Raw genomic sequence first — 21,550 nt, 5'->3', positions numbered from 1 at the left:
GAGAGCTTGGCTTTCCTGCTACCAAATCTACTCTTCTTTGGTGTGACAATCAGAGTTGCATCGCCATTGCCAAGAACCCTATGTCTTGTCACTTGTGTTTGTACGCAACACATTGAGATCCAGACTCCATTATCACTATGTTCGTGAATGGGTTCTTGCAAGAGATTTGCGTTTTGAGTATTGTCCTTTAGCAGAGAATGAACAGATTTGTTCACTAAGCGGGTGTCTCAGGCTTCCTTGGCTCATCATCTTTGGCTTCTTGGAGTTTGTTCAGCATCCGGTGCTGAGAGGGGGTTAGCATTTCATCCCTGTATGTTGCTCATTTTTAGCCCATATTTTGTTCCCTTTTATGGCCCTTGATTGTGGGCTGGCCACCCTAATTTTTTCCCATTTTTCCCAGGTCGGGTCTTCATGTCCAGTTGGCCAGTCCCTTACCTATATATAGGTGGGATGGCCTCTCCCATTCCATATGTTCATTAGTTGAGCTGTGGTTCATGTGTTGACACACTTGCTCCCTTTTGTATCCTTCACTAATGTGACCACTGACTACTAGGTGGGATGGCCTCTCCCATCCCACCTATATATAGGTGGGATGGCCTCTCCCATTCCATATGTTCATTAGTTGAGCTGTGGTTCATGTGTTGACACACTTGCTCCCTTTTGTATCCTTCACTAATGTGACCACTGACTACTAGGTCTCTTACATGGGATTGTATTCACTGCAGTATATTCAGCTTTTTGGCTTCATCTCTCTCTCTCTCTCTCTCTCTGTGTCACCAGCCTGGACATTTCCCAGTCTGAAAGGGGTCTGGTGGACTCCAGGATGTTTAAATATTTGGAAAGTACAAGCTTTGGGAATGGGGGATTATCCTAGAATACAAAGGACCACACTTCTAAAATTTAGGAGAGTTGCTATTTTTGGCTCGACTCCGATGGGAATTCTGTTCGCGTCATTACATCTGGAATTGAGCAGATACCAAGAGTTGGCAAAGTGTCTATGACAGAATGTCTACCAGTTGGGATATTTTTAGAGATAAAGTATATGGAAGGACCCATCTCTTAGATTGGGACATGTGGCAAGAAAGTGGACCAAAGTGAGACAAGTGGCTTGACACTTGCTAGAAAGTGGATCAAAGTGAGACAAGTGGCCTCACCCTTGTCACTTCAGCTATTGTGTGGCTCTCCACTTGTCATTGTAGCCTTCTCTTGCCATTTTAGCTCATGGGAGGCCTAAATCTATAAATTGGAGCCCTCTCTCTTCATTAATAGAGGCTCTCTTGCTGCACACTAGCCTTTACCACCGTTGAAGGCTGCCCTAATGATGGCTACTCTCTTTCTCTCTCTTGAAGGCTGCCCATGAAGAATACCGGCTGTTGGGGACTATTTTGGAGGCTTCCATCGTGAAGAAATACTGAAGGCAAGGGTATTTAATCATTTATTATGATTTCTAGCCATTGTACTTGTTGTACTACCATTTGTACTTGCTGTACCTGTTGTACCAGTCCTTGTGCTGGCTGTACCAGCTTCTTTACTTGCTATACCACCCATTGTACCGGCTGTACCAGCTTTTGTACTTGCTGTACCTACTGTATCAACCACCGTACCGGCTATACCAATCACCGTACCGGTTGTACCAGCCACTGTACTTGCTGTACCAACCATTGTACCTACTGTACCGGCTGAATGGAGAGTTGTACTTGCTGTACTAGCTCTATTGCATGAAGACCCGTGGTTTTTGGGGAAGAATCAGTACCCACACGGAGGTATATGGATTATATTGTTGGCTCGGCATTTCTACAGCCTATGTTCCGGCTTGGTAGCCTTGTGTTGGGCTGTGTTATGGCATTTGTATAGGGATAATCCGGCATCTCCCGTGGGGAGAGTAAGGCCCTCAAAGCTTGTACATGATATTATTCTCCTTGGGTAATAAAATACTCCAAGGGAGGGGTCGGTCCATTCCGGCCTCTATGCGGTGTCACACGTGCAAGCTCCATTTTCAGCATTTGTGGATGTTTTGTCCAGCTTTATGTTTTATGCAAAGTGATGATGGATATGTGTTAAGGTTGTGGCCATGTTTAAGTGTTTTAACATGCATTGATGGTATCAACAAGTGTGTCAAAGGCCCTAGTCCCCCGGGCACCCGCCGCGAGTTACATTGGTATCAGAGCATAGGCTTTCTTGGAAGAGAAAAGATCTCGAGTGGGGACCACACTTACCATCATTGTTGTTAAGCATGGCCAGCCACTTCAGAGCCTATGAAACAAGAGCGTGAGCAATAGACAACTTGGTCTAAGGATTTATGAATTCACAAAATTTATCTTGGAAGTATGGAGTTGGCTTTATGTGCACACGTTTAGCACTCTTTCCATATGGATATTGTGGATTATATTATCAAGCTTACACGCAAGCTATAGGGAGATATATCTCGGGATATCTTAAGGATATGGTGAGGAGATATTTCTTTTGGCTTCATGACCAACCTGGCAAAGAAAAGCTAAGTATACTTTGAGTTTGCAAAGTTGGTGCTTTTGCTATTTACTATGAAGTGTTTTTGATGTTCACTAACCCTTGTATAGCTATGCAAGGAGAAAGGTGTTATTGTTTGCCTTGAGATGGTTTCAGGGAAACATTGTTTATGGCTTCCTTTATTGGGATGGATTATATCGATGGAGATTTCTTTCTTGGACGAGATTTATATAGATATTGGGCTTCACAAGCAATTTCTATGGACGAATCTGTCCGAGTTTATAGAGAAGAAATCTTTGGATATCTCATGGATATGATGCTTTTATGGATAAAGTCCACCTCTACTCCAAGGTGTGTGGTTAGCACGGAGTATGTGGTAAGAGTTATGGTATACAAGGATTATGGTATACAGGTCTATGGATTCCTGGACTTCTTTTCTAGGGATTTGGATCCATCCTCAGGTTTATGGATTATGTTTATGGCTCCCTTTTACTGGGATGGATTATTCTTTTTGGCTCCCTTTATTTGGGATGCATTGGACTTATGAAACTCATGGTTCACATACCCTGTGTAGTGTTCTCTTGTCCTACGTGCTCTCTTGAAGATTGTTTCTACCATGTGAGGGTGGAACAATAGAGAGCAGATGGAAGGGAACATTAGTGACAAGCACAATATACCCTGTGTAGTGTTCTCTTGTCCTACGTGCTCTCTTGAAGATTGTTTCTACCATGTGTGGGTGGAACAATAGAGAGCAGATGGAAGGGAACATGGGTACTTGAGAGGGTAGTGTGAGTTGGTGGCCGAAATGCCTACAAACTATTCGTGGCCGAAATGCCTATAAACTATGTGTAGCAGAAATGCTTGTGGAACACCAGGTTATCTATGCCTGCGAGTGATTGTTTTATCTTGTTACTTGAGCCCACCTCTCATCCAAGGTGTGTGGTCAGAGTACCAACACGGAATGCAAGTGGTAAAGTGGACATGACGGGATTTATGTCTATGCCAAGGGTCATGTGGACCGATGTCTTGTTGGCAGGAGACTTATTTTGTCTCGCCCATTTACTTGGGACATGGATTATGATATTTGGACTTATGGGACTGTTTTGTCTCGCCCATTTACTTGGGACATGGATTATGATATCTGGACTTATGGGACTGTTTTGTCTCGCCCATTTACTTGGGACATGGAGAATGATATTTGGACTTATGGGACTGTTTTGTCTCGCCCATTTACTTGGGACATGGATTATGATATCTGGACTTATGGGACTGTTTTGTCTCGCCCATTTACTTGGGACATGGATTATGATATCTGGACTTATGGGATTGATTTGTCTCGCTCATTTATCTTGGGACATGATTATGATATCTGGACTTATGGGACTGTTTTTGCTCGCCCATTTATCTTGGGACATGATTTTGATATTGGTATTATGGAGACTTATTTAGTCTCGCCCATTTCTTTGGGACATGGATTCTTCAGTTATATTGGATTTTGTAGACTGTCCCGTCTCGCCGACTCGATGGAACATGATTATATCTTGGATATATGGCTTCAAGCTTAAAGTTGCGGACAACTTTTAAGAAGTTGGGGAGGATGTCACCAACCTAGACATTTCCCAGTCTGAAAGGGGTCTGGTGGACTCCAGGATGTTTAAATATTTGGAAAGTACAAGCTTTGGGAATGGGGGATTATCCTAGAATACAAAGGACCACACTCCTAAAATTTAGGAGAGTTGCTATTTTTGGCTCGACTCCGATGGGAATTCTGTTCGCGTCATTACATTTGGAATTGAGCAGATACCAAGAGTTGGCAAAGTGTCTATGACAGAATGTCTACCAGTTGGAATATTTTTAGAGAGAAAGTATATGGAAGGACCCATCTCTTAGATTGGGACATGTGGCAAGAAAGTGGACCAAAGTGAGACAAGTGGCTTGACACTTGCTAGAAAGTGGATCAAAGTGAGACAAGTGGCCTCACCCTTGTCACTTCAGCTATTGTGTGGCTCTCCACTTGTCATTGTAGCCTTCTCTTGCCATTTTAGCTCATGGGAGGCCTAAATCTATAAATTGGAGCCCTCTCTCTTCATTAATAGAGGCTCTCTTGCTGCACACTAGCCTCTACCACCGTTGAAGGCTGCCCTAATGATGGCTACTCTCTTTCTCTCTCTTGAAGGCTGCCCATGAAGAATACCGGCTGTTGGGGACTGTTTTGGAGGCTACCATCGCGAAGAAATACTGAAGGCAAGGGTATTTAATCATTTATTATGATTTCTAGCCATTGTACTTGTTGTACCAGCATTTGTACTTGCTATACCTGTTGTACCAGCCCTTGTGCTGGCTGTACCAGCTTCTTTACTTGCTATACCACCCATTGTACCGGCTATACCAGCTTTTGTACTTGCTGTACCTACTGTACCAACCACCATACCGGCTGTACCAATCACCGTACCGGCTGTACCAGCCATTGTACCTGCTGTACCAGCCATTGTACCTACTGTACCGGCTGAATGGAGAGTTGTACTTGCTGTACTAGCTCTATTGCATGCAGACCCGTGGTTTTTGGGGAAGAATCAGTACCCACACAGAGGTATATGGATTATATTGTTGGCTCGGCATTTCTACAGCCTATGTTCCGGCTTGGTAGCCTTGTGTTGGGCTGTGTTATGGCATTTGTATAGGGATAATCCGGCATCTCCCGTGGGGAGAGTAAGGCCCTCAAAGCTTGTACATGATATTATTCTCCTTGGGTAATAAAATACTCCAAGGGGGAGGTCGGCCCATTCTGGCCTCTATGCGGTGTCACACGTGCAAGCTCCATTTTCAGCATTTGTGGATGTTTTGTCCAGCTTTATGTTTTATGCAAAGTGATGATGGATATGTGTTAAGGTTGTGGCCATGTTTAAGTGTTTTAACATGCATTGATGGTATCAACAAGTGTGTCAAAGGCCCTAGTCCCCCGGGCACCCGCCGCGAGTTACTCTCTCTCTCTCTCTCTCTCTCTCTCAGAGTTCAGCACATTCTAGTGCTCCCTTTGCTTCCGCTCTATTCACACTCTATCACTATCAACCAACCTTTTAGTGCCTTTGAGGTACAACCTTAGTGGGGGGCAATATTAATCTTTATAGGCTTTTAGCCTAAGGTACATTTTTGGAGTGTAGAGGGGGCATACCCACATGGGGTTGGTCCTAGGTGGCATCCTATTGTTAGAGGCACATGTGGGGGAGTTGTAGGGGCTTTTAAGAGAGGTCATGGGCTAGCCATGAGCTGGAACAGTCACCCCCTTCATGCATGGATCTATATAGGAAACACTACTCTATCTCATCTTTACACTTGAGGCAGTACTTGTGATAGTTGTTGCCCTAATGAAACAATAAGCTTAGTGCTTAGCTCTTTGTGAGCTTATCAGTCATTGGTCTCTTGTGTTGAGTATCCTCACTCTTTAAATGTGTATATGTCATGCTTGTTAAGCTCTAGTCTAACCAACAAATGGTATCGAAGCTATTGTTGGTGCACTAGTGATTAGGATAGAGAGGTGAGATTTGTGAGAGATTCATCTTGGTGGTTGCCCAATGAAGTGGTGATAATCAAGTCAGCCCTTGTGGCTTGGCCAGCCAGTCGGCCAGCCATGGGCAACCCATACGGGCAGGCGGCCAGTCTCAAAGGGCAGGCTGGACAGCAGTACAAGAGGCAGCCAGATCATGGAAAAGAGGCGCCTATTTAAAGGCACGATTTTCAGGTCGTGGGAGTGATTTAGAACAGGCCAACTGCCTACATGACCCCACCGACCAGCAAATGAAAGGGCTATATAAGCATAAGCTAGAGAGTCTTTTAGGCATCTCAATTCACAAGGGGCTGGAGAATTCCAAGGGCCAGGACAACCAAAGGGAATCCTAAAGCCAAGGTGAAGGTGGAAGGTCAAGAGTGAGAAGATGTACAGATTTGCATCATTCTAATAAAGCAAATACACCATCCGTGATGGGGGCCCTACAGAGGGTATTTGGGACCAAATACTGTGTTTGACTCACTCTCTATCGCTCTCTTTCTCTCTGTTTCTGCACATATCTCTTTATCTTGTGTGTTATCTTCATCACAAAAGATTGCTGAATTCTGTCCAGTGAAGTACCGATTCTATTCATCAAGCTTCCGTATGTTACACTTTTGCTCAAACAAAAAATTATCATTACATGTCTGTGCCAAAGCATCCCTCTCCATAGAGATGCATGTTGCAAGAAAGAAGCTTACAAAGACCAAATGCTCTAGCATTGTGATAGTAATGATTATTGAGTGCTAGTACTACATGTAAAAGTTTCACACATAGTTACTCCTCCACCAAAGAGCAATGTCAAAGAGATACAATACCCAAACTTCACCACAATGTAGCAACACACACAAATGTTAATAATCACACAATGCCTTTGTCCTTAGATGCCTTTGAGCTGAAAAAACAACCCACCTTTGCTCCACTTCAACCTTCAACTCATAAATGAGTAAAAATGCTCTAAAAAATTACCACACTATTCATGGAAGCCCAAAAAAGTATATATTGATACTCCTGGTCTTGGTCGCCCTTTTGGTTATCTTCAAGCAATGATTGCACCAATAGATGAACCGGGGTCCGAAGAACTAGGGACGACTGTCAGAGTCTTGTGTGGTAGCGAGGCTCACCACGGAAACCGTGTAGGCTAGGGTGGTAGTCTAAGGAGTAGTAGCCTTCTTTGGACAATGTGTCCTTTTGTATGACAAAAGAAACACCTACCCTCCTCCTTGTACTGGGTTGTTTCTTCTAGACTTAGTTTACCATCGGTCTTGCTTGCCTTAACTTTCAGGTATGGAGTAAGCTTTGGCTGATTAGTCGAGTTCTTGGAGCTAGAGACTCCCGTGCTCTGTCTTGGGAAAGACACTGTCTGCATTTGACCTTTTCCTCCCTGAGGCGGTTGCCTTGGGAGTGGAAGGCTAGGAAGTCTTGGGCTTTCCTCCATTGTACTTCATCTCAGCACTTTGCGCAAGTGAGAATGCATCCTTGAAGGTGGATGGCCGAAACATACGCACTTCCCACTGGATTTGCGTATCAAGGCCATAGACGAATTTCCCTTTCGTGTCCTTACCAGAATTGACCAATTGCAAACATCAATTCAAAATTTTGTTGGCATATTGCAGGACTGGTTGCGTGTTTTGATGCGCCCCTGTGAACTCGTCTTCTAGTCGCTCAAGGTAATGGGTGGTAGAAACCGCTGCTTAAGATCTAAGACGAATTCGTCCCAAACATAAGCTGCCACATGGAATCTAGTGTGGGCATGAGCCCATTGAGTCCACCATGGGATGGCCTCGCTCTCTAAATACCAACTAGCCAAGGTCACTCTGTCAGTTATCATTTTTCCTAACAGCAGCAAAATAACCTTCAAATTCATGCAGTCAAGAATAAAGAGTCATGGGGTTGAGTTTACCATTATACTTACTGAAGTTCGTCCTCTTGGTAGGATGACTTGAGGAAGAAGCAGGTGTCGCTCTTGCGTCTAAAGCCGCAAGAAATCTTTCGTGCTCCATGCGTCTTCTGGTGTCTTCTTGTGTGGCAGCACGGGATGCTGACACTTGGTCTTCCATCAATCGAATCTCCAATGCTCGCATCTGCAACTCCAGTGGAGAACTTAGTTGCGGTAGTAACCCTCGAGAAGGGTTGTGCTGCCACTTGGTCTTCCATCAATCGAATCTCCAATGCTCGCATCTACAACTCGAGTGGAGAACTTAGATGCGGTAGTAACCCTCCAAAAGGGTAACCCGGAAGAGGATTTGCTATCGGGTTTTGGGAAAGAGAGAGAGAGAGAGGAGGAGACGGAGAAAAAGGGGCTGGAGTAGGGGTTCTTTCCTCCAGGGCCAAGCTGTGCGCCTTCTGCTCTTCCAACCTGGTGTTTTGGTTTGCGCTGGAACATGTCGTTCACACTCACGTCTGACGTCCCCGAAGGACTGCTTGGTGCTTCTTGTTCCGGATTTCTTTGTTCTCTCTCTTCGTCGAAGTTCTCCATAGTGGGAATATGCACATCCTTTCCAGACCGCAACAAAACCATTCACTATGTGTCTTGGAGACTTTCTGCAGGCTAAATACCAACCGGCCTTCGAGGGACGAGAGTCACACCGAAAGGGGTGGTCCTCTTGGAGTCTAGAAACCAACCACACAAGTGAAATTTTTTTCTAGTTTTTTGGCTGTATCTTCACACTTAAAGAAGAAGGCTCTGATACCAATGCAACATGTGGAAGCTTGATAAATAGAATCGGTACTTCAATGGACAGAATTCAGCAATCTTTCGTGAAAACGAAGATAATGAGATAGAGAGATATGTGCAGAGAGAGAGAGAGAGAGAGAGAGAGAGAGAGAGAGAGAGAGAGAGAGAGAGAGAGTGAGTCAGACACAATATTGGGTCCCGAATACCCTTTGTAGGGCCCCCATCATGGATGGTGTATTTGCTTTATTAGAATGATGCAAATCTGTAGATTTTTTGACTCTTGACCTTCCACTGCACCTTGGCTTTAGGATTCCCTTTGGTTGTCCTGGCCCTTGGAATTCTCCAGCCCCTTGTGAATTGTGAGATGCCTAAAAGACTCTCTAGCTTATGCTTATATAGCCCTTTCATCTACTGGTTGGTGGGCTCATGTAGGTAGTCGGCCTGTTTTAAATCACTCCCATGTCCTGAAAATCATGCCTTTAAATAGAGGTGCCTTTTTTCCATGATCTGGCTGCCTCTTCCAGCATGCCCTTTGAGACTAGTAACTTAACACTTGTTTCAGTAGCAGCATCTCTTGTAATGGAAGAGGCTCAATCAATGGAGGAGGTGTCGACAACCAAAAGTCTATTTCAGAGGCTTTCTTAGCAGAAGAGAAACGAAGAAGAAGAAGAAGAAATCACCGAAGTCTTGCTATTTTACTGCAAGAAAAAGGGTGGCTTACTAAAGGGTTGCTTTAAATGGAAGGAAGATGAAGAGAGATCAAAGAAAGAGAAAGAAGTTGATGACCATGTCAATCTGGCTTCTATCGACTTTGACCATGCCTTCTAAAGATCAATGGGTCTTCTTCTGTACATACTTTTTACTTTGTGTGTAGTGTATTGTGAGTACATTCTCACTTGATGAGAACATGCCGTGCGTGGTGGTTGCTAAATCAAGAGGGCGAATGTTAGATATATTGATGTATCAACCAACCTTAATGCCTTTGAGGTACAACCTTAGTGGGGGGCAATATTAATCTTTATAGGCTTTTAGCCTAAGGTACATTTTTGGAGTGTAGAGGGGGCATACCCACTTGGCGTTGGTCCTAGGTGGCATTCTATTGTTAGAGGCACGTGGGGGAGTCTTAGGAGCTTTTAAGAGAGGTCATGGGCTGGCCGTGAGTTGGAAACACTTCTCTGTCTCATCTTTACACTTGAGGCATGTACTTGTGATAGTTTTTGCCCTAATGAAACAATAAAATTAGTGCTTAGCTCTTTGTGAGCTTATCACTCATTGGTCTCTTGTGTCGAGTATTCTCACGCTTTAATTGTGTATTAGTTATGCTTGTTAAGCTCTAGCTCTAACCAACATTTTATAGGCTCCATCAACCTATAAATAGCCACCGACTCATAAATAGCTATAACTTCTGGGATAACTCTTATAAAACTTAACCCAAGTAATCGCAGCTTGCTCCACTAATCCTCAGGGTCCCCTAACCCCAGATTAGGCACCACTAACCATGTGGTTAGCGTCAGGTACATAACTATAGGATGGTTGGGGTAGCTATACAGTTAAGCGAGAGAGGAGGACACGTGTGCTTGGAACATGTAAGCCCAACGGAGCGTGCAGTAATAGATGCAACCACGTGTACGAGAGATAAAGATAGAGAGAGAGAAGGGGGAGAGAAAGATGGGAATAGGGGATTCACAACATGTAAGCCCAACGGAGCGTGCAGTAATAGATGCAACCACGTGTACGAGAGATAAAGATAGAGAGAGAGAAGGGGGAGAGAAAGATGGGAATAGGGGATTCACACAGTACACCACGCTGAGCGGGAAACAGGTTCTTGATATGGAAGCAACCTCCCTCCCAAAGAAGGTGGCTGAAAGGAGGTGCTGATGGAAGAGTAAGGCTGGTACAACAAGTACAATGGCTAGAAATCATAATAAATGATTAAATACCCTTGCCTTCAGTATTTCTTTGCTATGGAAGCCTCCAAAACAGTCCCCAACAGCCGGTATTCTTCATGGGCAACCTTCAAGAGAGAGAGAAAGAGAGTAGCCATCATTAGGGCAGCCTGTAATGGTGGTACAGGCTAGTGTGCAGCAAGAGAGAGCCTCTATTAATGAAGAGAGAGGGCTCCAATTTATAGATTTGGGCCTCCCATGAGCTAAAATGGCAAGAGAAGGCTACAATGACAAGTGGAGAGCCACACAATAGCTGAAGTGAAGTGTGAGGCCACTTATCTCACTTTGATCCACTTTCTAACAAGTGTCAGGCCACTTGTCTCACTTTGGTCCACTTTCTTGCCACATGTCCCAATCTAAGAGATGGGTCCTTCCATAATCTTTACCTCTAAAAATATCCCGACTGGTAGACATTCTGTCATAGGCACTTTGCCAACTCTTGGTATCTGCTCAATTCTAGATGTAATGACGCGAACAGAATTTCCATCGAAGTCAGGCCAAAAATAGCAACTCTTCTAAATTTTAGGAGTGTGGTCCTTTGTATTCTAGGATAATCCCCCATTCCCAAAGCTTGTACTTTCCAAATATGCAGACATCCTGGAGTCCACTAGACCCCTTTCATATTGGGAAATGTCCAGGCTGGTGACATCCTCCCCAGCTTCTTAAAAGTTGTCTGCAACTTTAAGCTTCAAGCCATATATTCAAGATATAATCATGTCCCATCAAGTGAGCGAGACGAGACAGTCTCAAAAATCCAATATAATGGAAGAATCCATATCCCAAAGAAATGAGTGAGACTAAATAAGTCTCCATAATACCAATATCAAAATCATGTCCCAAAATAAATGGGCGAGAATTCCATGGAAGATATGCTAGACACAGGCACAAGAGCCAATTGTGTCTCAATCACCAATATCAATGAGATAATCATATGCCAATGAAAATCACCAACCAGGTGCTAAGACACTTAACAAGTGCCATGCACAAGAAACTAGTGCCTGGGCTTAAGTAACAAGATAAAACAATCACTCACAAGCATAGATAACTTGGTGTTCCATAAGCATTTCTGCTACACATAGTTTATATGTATTTCGGCCACCAATAGTTCGTAGGCATTTCGGCCACCAACTCACACTACCCTCTCAAGTGCCCATGTTCCCTTCCATCTGCTCTTTATTGTTCCACCCAGATATGGTAGAAACAATCTTCAAGAGAGCACGTAGGACAAGAGAACACTACACATGGTATGTTGTGCTCGACACTACCCTCTGAGGTGCCCATGTTCCCTTCCATCTGCTCCCTATTGTTCCACCCACACATGGTAGAAACAATCTTCAAGAGAGCATGTAGGACAAGAGAACACCACACAGGGTATGTTGTGCTTGTCACTACCCTTTGAAGTGCCCATGTTCCCTTCCATCTGCTCTCTATTGTTCCACCCAGATATGGTAGAAACAATCTTCAAGAGAGCACGTAGGACAAGAGAACACTACACAGGGTATGTGAACAATGAGTTTCATTAGTCCAATCCCAAATAAAGGGAGCCAAAAAGAATAATCCATAAACTTGAGGATAGATCCAAATCCCTAGAAAAGAAGACCAGCTGTATACCATAATCCTTGTGTACCATAACTCTTACCACATACTCCGTGCTAACCACACACCTTGGAGTAGAGGTGGACTTTATCCATAAAAGCATCATATCCATGAGATATCCAAAGATTTCTTCTCTATAAACTCGGACAGATTCGTCCATAGAAATTGCTTGTGAAGCCCAATATCTATATAAATATCGTCCAAGAAAGAAATCTCCATAGATATAATCCATCCCAATAAAGGGAGCTATAAACAATGTTTCCCTGAAACCATCTCAAGGCAAACAACATCACCTTTCTCCTTGCATGGCTATACAAGGGTTAGTGAACATCAAAAACACTTCATAGCAAAAGCACTAGCTTTGCAAACTCAAAGTATACTTAGCTTTTCTTTGCCAGGTTGGTTATGAAGCCAAAAGAAATATCTCGTCACCATATCCTTAAGATATCCTGAGATATATCTCCATATAGCTTGCCTGTAAGCTTGATAATATAATCCACAATATCCATAAGGAAAGAGTGCTAAACGTGTGTATATAAAGCCAACTCCATACTTCCAAAATAAATTTTGTCAATTCATACATCCTTAGACCAAGCTGTTTATTGCTCATGCTCTTGCTTCATAGGCTATGAAGTGGCTGGCCATTCTTAATAGCAAGGATGGTAAGTGTGGTCCCCACTTCAGATCTTTTCTCTTCCTTATTGATAGAAGGAAGCCTTTGCTTCCAAGAAAGCCTATGCTCTGATACCAATGTAACTCGCGGCGGGTGCCCAGGGGACTAGGGTCTTTGACACACTTGTTGATACCATCAATGCATATCAAAACATTTAAACATGGCCACAGCCTTAACATATATCCATCATCATCACTTTGCATGAAACATAAAAGCTAGACAAAACATCCACAAATGCTGAAAATGGAGCTTGCACGTGTGACACCGCATAGAGGCTGGAATGGGCCGACCCCCCCCCCCTTGGAGTATTTTATTACCCAAGGAGAATAATATCATGTACAAGCTTTGAGGGCCTTACTCTCCCCACGGGAGACGCCGGATTATCCATATACAAATGCCATAACACAGCCCAACACGAGGCAACCAAGCCGGAACATAGGCTGTAGAAATGCCGAGCCAACAACATAATCCATATACCTCCGTGTGGGTACTGATTCTTTCCCAAAATCCACGGGTCTTCATGCAATAGAGCTGGTACAGCAAGCACAACTCTCCATTCAGCCGGTTTAGCAGGTACAATTGCTAGTACAACCGGTACACTGGTTGGTACAGCAGGTACAATGGCTGGTACAGTCAATACGGTGGTTGTTATTGCAGGTACAGCAAGTACAAATGCTGGAACAGCATGTACAGTGACTAATACAGTAGGTACAGTGGCTGGTACAGCAAGTACAGAAGTTGGTACAGCCGGTACAATGGGTGGTATAGCAAGTACAACAAAGTACAAGGATTGGTACAGCTAGTACAATGGCTGGTACAGCAGGTACAAAGGTTGGTACAATAAGTACATTGGCTAGAAATCATAATAAATGATTAAATACCCTTGCCTTCAATATTTCTTCGCGATGGAAGCCTCCAAAACAGTCCCCAACAGCCGGTATTCTTCATGGGCAGCCTTCAAGAGAGGGAGTAGCCATCATTAGGGCAGCCTGTAACGGTGGTAGAGGCTAGTGTGCAGCAAGAGAGAGCCTCTATTAATGAAGAGAGAGGGCTCCAATTTATAGATTTGGGCCTCCCATGAGCTAAAATGGCAAGAGAAGGCTACAATGACAAGTGGAGAGCCACACAGTAGTTGAAGTGAAGTGTGAGGCCACTTGTCTCACTTTGATCCACTTTCTAACAAGTGTCAAGCCAGTTGTCTCACTTTGGTCCACTTTCTTGCCACATGTCCCAATCTAAGAGATGGGTTCTTCCATAATCTTTACCTCTAAAAATATCCCAACTGGTAGACATTCTGTCATAGGCACTTTGCCAACTCTTGGTATCTGCTCAATTCCAGATGTAATGACTCCAACAGAATTTCCATCGGAGTTGGGCCAAAAATAGCAACTCTCCTAAATTTTAGGAGTGTGGTCCTTTGTATTCTAGGATAATACCCCATTCCCAAAGCTTGTACTTTCCAAATATTCAGACATCCTGGAGTCCACCAGACCCCTTTCATACTAGGCTGGTGACATTTACAACTTCAGGGCCTTGCTTTTTGGCCTTGGAGTTGCTTTTTGAAAAAGCGGCTTATAGCTTTTTGACTCAGTTCGACGTGCTCTTTCCAACGGTGCCCTCAGCTTTTTGGTCAACAAAGTTTGAGTTTTGCTTTTTCTGTGTCCATCATCTTGTCCATGTTTCTGGGCATGAGTTCTATCATGTGAAAAGAGCATGGAGGACCAAATAGTTACATTTCCTCCCTCTTATATCAGAGTTGTCCTCAACTGTGGCATAGATATGGTACTAGCCCCATCTGGTGCTCTTGTGTATCTGGTCTTTCCTCATATGTGGTGCCTTCTGCTCCTCTGGCAACATCTTTATGCTTTTCTTTGACCAATGTCCTTGTTCTTGATGGTACATGTTCTTCATAGCCTGTAGCAAGGGTTAGATAATAAATGCATACTCACCTTCTGCGAAAACTAAACACAAGATAGTCGACAAACAAGTATGCATCATTCGCGTCTACTGGGATTCCAGGAACTGGCTAGGTAGACTTGAACCAAGTGGACTATCACATGCCATAAATCCAAGCATTGTCCATGCATCAAAAACAGCACACAAAGTCAAAGAAATTCAGACATACATCAGTATGCAATGCACAAATATTGATCCTCCTGTTCATGGATTGTCCTCTCTGGTTTCATCGAAACCATGTTGAGCCATTTGGTCACTAGGATTGCTTAGACTTTTCCTCAAGGTCGTCTGGTCACTGGGACCGCCTGAGAGTTCATCAATAGTCATTTGGACCATCTGGTCACATTGACCGCCCGACTATGAAATCCAACACAGTCATCTGGGCCATCTGGTCGCAATGACCGCCCGATTGTGAAGTCCAATATATCTGGCATTGTTGCCGTCCAATGGGTCATTTGGCATCGTTGCCTCCCATATGCAAATCTCGTTTGGGTATCGTTGCCGTCCAGTGGGTCATCTGGCATCGTTGCCTCCCATATACAAATCTTGCCCCTTGGGCTTTTTGGCATCGTTGCCCCCCAAACTAGAGCATGTCCAAATAACCATTATAAGCAAAATAATGATCAATTCCAATTCAATATATATACAATGAAGAGGGCTTAGAGATACAATCCCTCCCTCTTAAATCAAAAAGTTACAAAAATATGTTCCATTATAGTTCTAGAGATCCTCATCTAAAATTGTCATAAGCCATTACATAGCCCTCATGATACAAAGTTGCTCCAAAAACTTTCATGGCAGGATGTCAATTTGATGATCTTCTAGTCTCTTTAGCTTCTTGATCTGTCAGGTTGGGACAATTTGCAGCCAGTTGCCCTTCTTTCCACATTGGAAACACTTCCCTTCATTGGTATATTCTTCGAGTTGCTTGAGGGACAATTTTCTTCTAAAGAGTGGGGGTTTGTTCTCACTCCTATTGTTCGTTTCTTGTGACTCGGTTCTTGATGGGGATCGGTCTTCAAACTTCTTCCTTTGAGATGAGTCTCGATTCTCATTCTTTGATTTACCCACCATCCAAGGCATATATAGAGCTTCGGCTTGTAGGGCTTTGTCTTGGGCTTTTTCCAAGGTTTTGGGTCCCATCATATAGACTGCTTGATAAAGATTTGGTTGGAGTCCATTTACAAACTTTCACATTTCCATCAATGGTGGAATAGGAGTATATGAGGTAAACTTCAATGAGACGGCTGAAAAATTATTAAGATATGTTGCCACACTCTCTCCCGCTTTTTGCTTTACCTCATCCCATTCCTTCTGTTCATCTGCCTCAAAGGTAGCGGGAAGAAACTTCTTGTTGAACATGGTTTTGAAATCAGCCCATGAGGTAGGCTCGGTCTCTTCGTGGACCACCTTTAGCCACCGATTCAAGGTAGCATCTTTCAAGTGCATACGAACCGTGCGGAGTTTGGACTTTTCGGAGAAGTCCTCTCCTCCAAAGGCGACGTCAAATTGTTTGATGAAGGATAGAGCTTTCTGAGTGTCTCGCTTTCCATAGACGGTATCAAACTTTACGCTTTTCTCTCCTGGCTTGAAGTCTGCTTTGCCGGTTGAAGGCTCCTTTGTTTGCCGGCTTCTCTTTTGCTTGGCTGGAAGAGGCTGCATCTGATGAAGCGAGTCTGGGTAGCTTCTCTTTTTCCTCCATGAGTGATAGATTGGGTGGCTCTGGGTTCTTCTCTAAAGGAAATCCCTTTTCCACGTAAGTATGCTTTAGTGGCTTCCACACCTTCGGCTTCGGTAGTCTGGTCTTTAATGAAATCTTCGAACATCTGGGCCCTTCTGTAGTCCTGTTCCTTCTTGGCTCTCCAAACTAGGAACTCCTCTTCTTGAAGATACTTTTTGAACTTTTGAAAGTCTCGATATTTAGTTGATGTCATGACTGCGATCTCATGTGAGACGGATTGGCGACCTTGGTTTGCTTCCAAAAGTTCTGTATTGGTTTTGTGGTTGTGCCCTTTACTCCACGCTGAGCAAGGAACATGCCATGCCCCCCCTTCAGGAACTTATTTCAGGAACAATCCACGGGCTTTTCCAAGCTAGGACCAATACAACAAATGAATACAATATCAAACAAAGGTGTCGATGATGAGATTGGGCCGATGTTGATGTCGAGGCACAAGATAGCTGATGCCGAGCTCACCTCGAGGATGACCCACAAGAGACTTACACCGGGCTAGTACCAAAATCCAAAGAATCCAATTGATGTTCTCAAGTATCCACAAAAAGCTCTTTCTTCTCAATCCAATCTTTTCACTAATAAAGGAGGAGGTGGCGGTTCTTCAATGGAAGCAACCTCCCTCCCAAAAAAGGTGGCTGAAAGGAGGTACTGATGGAAGAGTCAGACAACAGCCAATAGTTGGTGGTGGAGGAGTAAACGCGCAACCAACAGGTGACAGAAAATCCAGCAAACGGGAGGCAAAAACCCCGGCTTTGGAGTGGCGGAGACGCCGGTGCGGGGGATGTGATGAAGGGGTGATGGCCGCCGGTTGTGGTGGAGAGGTTAGTTGGCGAGGATGATGACGAAGATGAATCTTCACAACTTCTTTCTCCAAGGTTCTCCTCGAATCTCCTATGATCCACCAAGAGGGTGTATGGTCCTTTAAATACTTGAGGGGATACTTGCTTTTATGCACGCTTTGCTTTTGCCTTGCTTTTGTTTTATTTCCGTGCTTTTGCTTTAATAATAGTCAAAGTTCTTGATTTATGCTTTTACAACTTCAAGGCCTTGCTTTTTGGCTCTGGAGCTGCTTTTTGAAAAAGCGGCTTATAGCTTTTTGACTTAGTTCGACGTGCTCTTTGCAACGATGCCCTCAGCTTTTTGGTCAACAAAGTTTGACTTTTGCTTTTTCTTTCTTTTTGACCCAGACGAGTGCTTTTTTTTCCAATTCCAACTTTAGGAACACTGTTTCCATGTGTTCATCATCCTGTCCATGTGTCCGCGCATGAGTTCTATCATGTGAAAAGAGCATGCAGGACCAAATAGTTACAGAACACCTAATAAACCTTAACCCAAGTTATCACAGCTTACTCCACTAATCCTCAGGGTCTCCTAACCCCAGATCAGGCTCCACTAACCATGTGCTAGCGTCAAGTACGTAACAGTAGTATGGTTGGGGGAGCTGGAAAGTTAAGTGAGAGAGGAGGGCGCATGTGCTCAGAACACCCGATTGGGTCCCAATAACCCACTGAAGGGCCCCCACCTTGTGGTGTATTCGCTTTATTGTTGGATTTGAAATAAGACAAAACTTAGGACTAGAGAATGTGGACTGACCTTCTGATGAACTGAGTGTGGGCTGACTTTCGGAGGTGGAACTTGCACACCCGGGCTGGATGTTAGCACAAGCAGGCTCATGCTAAGCCGGGGAGGTCTGGAAGAAGCTGGTTTCTGGCTGGTATGGGCTGCTTCTCAGATGAACTCTTGGTGACAGATGCCTGACTTGCTGATTGAAGAGCTGAGGAAGTGGGGAGGGGAACGGCCTTTCGCCTTTTTATAGGGCACAATGTGCCCCCTTTTGCTCTACCAGTTACCTGATCTGCCCCATGACCTGCTGGTCCAGGCCAACGGTCAACCTGCCAGCCTAGTGCCTGACTTACCTGGCCTGTCCAGATGGGTTCAAACCTGTCCAGAAGGCTGCACGACTGTCTGGCATATGTGTGTGGTCTGCCCAGCTGTGTAATTGGCTTGCAAATTGACACATTCAAGTATGGCACCCGGCCCTTGGCCTAATAAGCTGCGTGGACAATTGTACAGGCTCAACTCCAAGTGGGTTACAAAATTGTGCAGGACTTTTGGCATTGATTGACTATGTGACCTACCCTAGTCTACCCTGGTGGCTATTGGCACTTGGTCCCTGGACTAGGGCGCTCATAAAAATGCTCAGAGCACATCTCTAATTCCAAAAGATATCCCAAATCCTTGCACTTATGGTACAGATATGTCCACGTGCCACTCAAATGCTTATTGCAGGGGGCGGCCCCACAAATCCTTTTTCTTTTGGTTGTTTTATTTTGTCTCGATTTGATCTGTTGTGGGTAAAAGGTTGCATCATGTCATTCAAGCCCTAAAGCCCCCTGCTTGTGTATGCCATTAAGATGTGAAAGACTAAAAAGTGGTGATCCTTCACATGGTGTATGTAGGATTCTCACATCATTCTTTTTGTGGATTTCTCTTTGGGTAGCTCAATCCTCACCTCCTCTCCTTTTTCATTTGCTTCTCTCTCCTTGCGAGTGGACTAGTATTTCTATAAGGGTTTCTATACTACATATTGACATTAGGGTTTGGGCATAAACCATAAAAAGAAGCATAAATGACTTGATAATAATAATCCTAATCTAATATTTTGCTTAATGTGTTGTATTAAACATAACCCCTTTACATATTCTAAAGCATATGCTGACACCACATATGCCTCATGCCAAATATGATGCCAAGTGTCCTCAATAGGTGTCACATGCTCACATAATATCTCAAGTGGATGTTCCCAAGGAACCTACACAATAGATATCTTTACAAGGGGTTGTTCCCACACAACACACACTTTATACAAATCTCCTTTAACATTGACTTTCCCTAACAATCCCTTCCTCAACGAAAAGGAGGCATGAGCCAAAGACAGGCTAACAAAGTGGTGGTAGTTTCTAGATGTCATGCTGCACAAACAATCTCCAAGAGTAGCCTTGGATAGAATCTTTGTTTTGCACCGATCTTCGAATGTGCCATCGATGATGATGCAGCCGTGAACAGAGCCCTCCCAAAACTGGATCTTCGTAGAAGAGTGATGAGGGTGGAGAGGATGAAGTGGATGACTTTACTTGCTCCATCAAAAGAAAGGGAAATTACATGTGATAATAGCAAATGTGCGTACAAAGTTGACCCTTGCAAAGTATAAAAGCATACTAGATAAGCCTAAAACCCAATAAAAGCTTAACCTGTGAAGCTCAATCTCAAATCTCAAAAGCATTTACAGAGCTAGCAGTGATAAAGGACAAGTTCTCCACCTGAGTATTCAGGACTAGTGTACAAGAGTGGTAGGATTCCAGAGCCGACAAATTGGTAGAGGTATGAGATCTAGATCAAAACAAGAACTGGAGCATCAAATCGAGACTGGTTGCTTCCCATTACCAAAAAATGACGGCAGGTTGACGCAAATTGATGAGACTGCAACTGAACCAGGTAAAACACCTTGATTGCTAAGCTGAGTTGGAAGAGACAAGAACGAGCAGATTGCTTTTGTAAGCTGTGCCATCCACCATGGAGCCAAACAAGAGCCACTGAGCCAAGCTAAAGAACCATTAGGCCCAATTGAACTGCTTTGTGTAGCTCTGTAAATCAGCTTGCAGAAAACCAGGGTCTTGGTACCTTCTCTGTAGAAGACCAACTGATCTGGACGGGTAGATATTATGATCAGGACAGAAGGTTGTACCTATGCCAGACTGCACAAGGGGTATAGAGCTACAATGTCCTGCAGAGCATCTTGATGAGCAGGTGTTGGGAAGGGGCCCGTGGTGGGTCCGGTGGGAGGTGAGGCGAGGCACACAGAGAGGCATGCCGTAGCAGGAAGCGAGGGCAGAGAGCTGACGGAACTGTAAGCACACAGCAGCTTGGGCATGCAGAGCAGGGCAGACGTTGCAAAGGCCTCCCAGAGCTTGGCTAACGAGGACCAAACCAGACCAGAGGCGCGCGCGCGCGCGCGGGGGGCGGGGGGGGGCAGCACATAGCGGAAGCTTGTGGGAGGCAGGGTGGCATGGTGCAGGAGCCGTAGAGGCACGTCTGCTTCGAAGGCTTGTAGGGAGGAGCTCGATGGCCTTCAACGTTGACGACACAGTTTCACAAGATACGGGCGAGGACTGCCTCAGAAGGCCCAGTCAGACGGGTGACATGCAGGTGCGAGAGGGAACGCTGGGGTGAGACAAAAAACCAAATAGGAGCATGGCACAGGTGTCCATGGTTGATGTTGGGCCGGTGGCAGCGTCGGGACTGGGGTTATGCACAGAACAGAGTTGGTTGAGGCCTTGAGTCAAAGGGCCAGGCCATTCAAAGAACGAGAGACTGGGAGTTCCCAAGCGCGGCGGAGAGGACGGGAGCCTGTGCGGGCCCAAGGTGGGGCTTGGACGCTGTCGGCAGCAGTGCAGGATGAGCACCCCTATGTGGAGGTGTGGCGGCAGCGCAGGTGTCTCCAGAGGAACAAGCAGGCAGGGCAGAGGTGCAAGTGGGTGGTGGCGACGAGAGAGCTCGTGGGTGATCGGATGGGTTGGCCCGACATGGGCTACGGCGGGAACACACACAGATGGACGGCTGCATGTGCATTGATGGCGGAAACCAGGAACCACGGAAACGAAAATCCAAAGCGTTTTGATACCAATTATTGACATTAGGGTTTGGGCATAAACCATAAAAAGTAGCATAAATGGCTTGATAGCAATAATCCTAATCTAATAGGGCAAGAATGCACAAGAGGCTACATCTTGCTTAATGTGTTGTATTAAACATAAAATGATAGTCCTTTTATAGGAGACAATCCCTTTACATATTCTAAAGCATATGCTGCCACCGCATATGCCTTATGCCATGCCAAGTGTCCTCAATAGGTGTCACATGCTCACATAATATCTTAAGGGGCTGTTCCCAAGGAACC

The 21,550-nt window shown here is 44.7% G+C and overlaps 1 protein-coding gene across 2 annotated transcripts in view; it reads left to right on the top strand.

Moving 5' to 3' along the window:
• The window catches only part of LOC147638016 (uncharacterized), a 74,025-nt gene that overhangs the window by 12,792 nt on the left and 39,683 nt on the right, over positions 1 to 21,550 (top strand). The gene's annotated exons all lie outside the window — the stretch shown is intronic.

This window comes from Cibotium barometz, chromosome 5 (assembly GCF_041138505.1).
Source record: "Cibotium barometz isolate CiBa-2024 chromosome 5, ASM4113850v1, whole genome shotgun sequence".
NCBI classification, from domain to species: Eukaryota; Viridiplantae; Streptophyta; class Polypodiopsida; order Cyatheales; family Cibotiaceae; genus Cibotium; species Cibotium barometz.
This window is presented reverse-complemented; position numbering and strand designations above follow the sequence as displayed.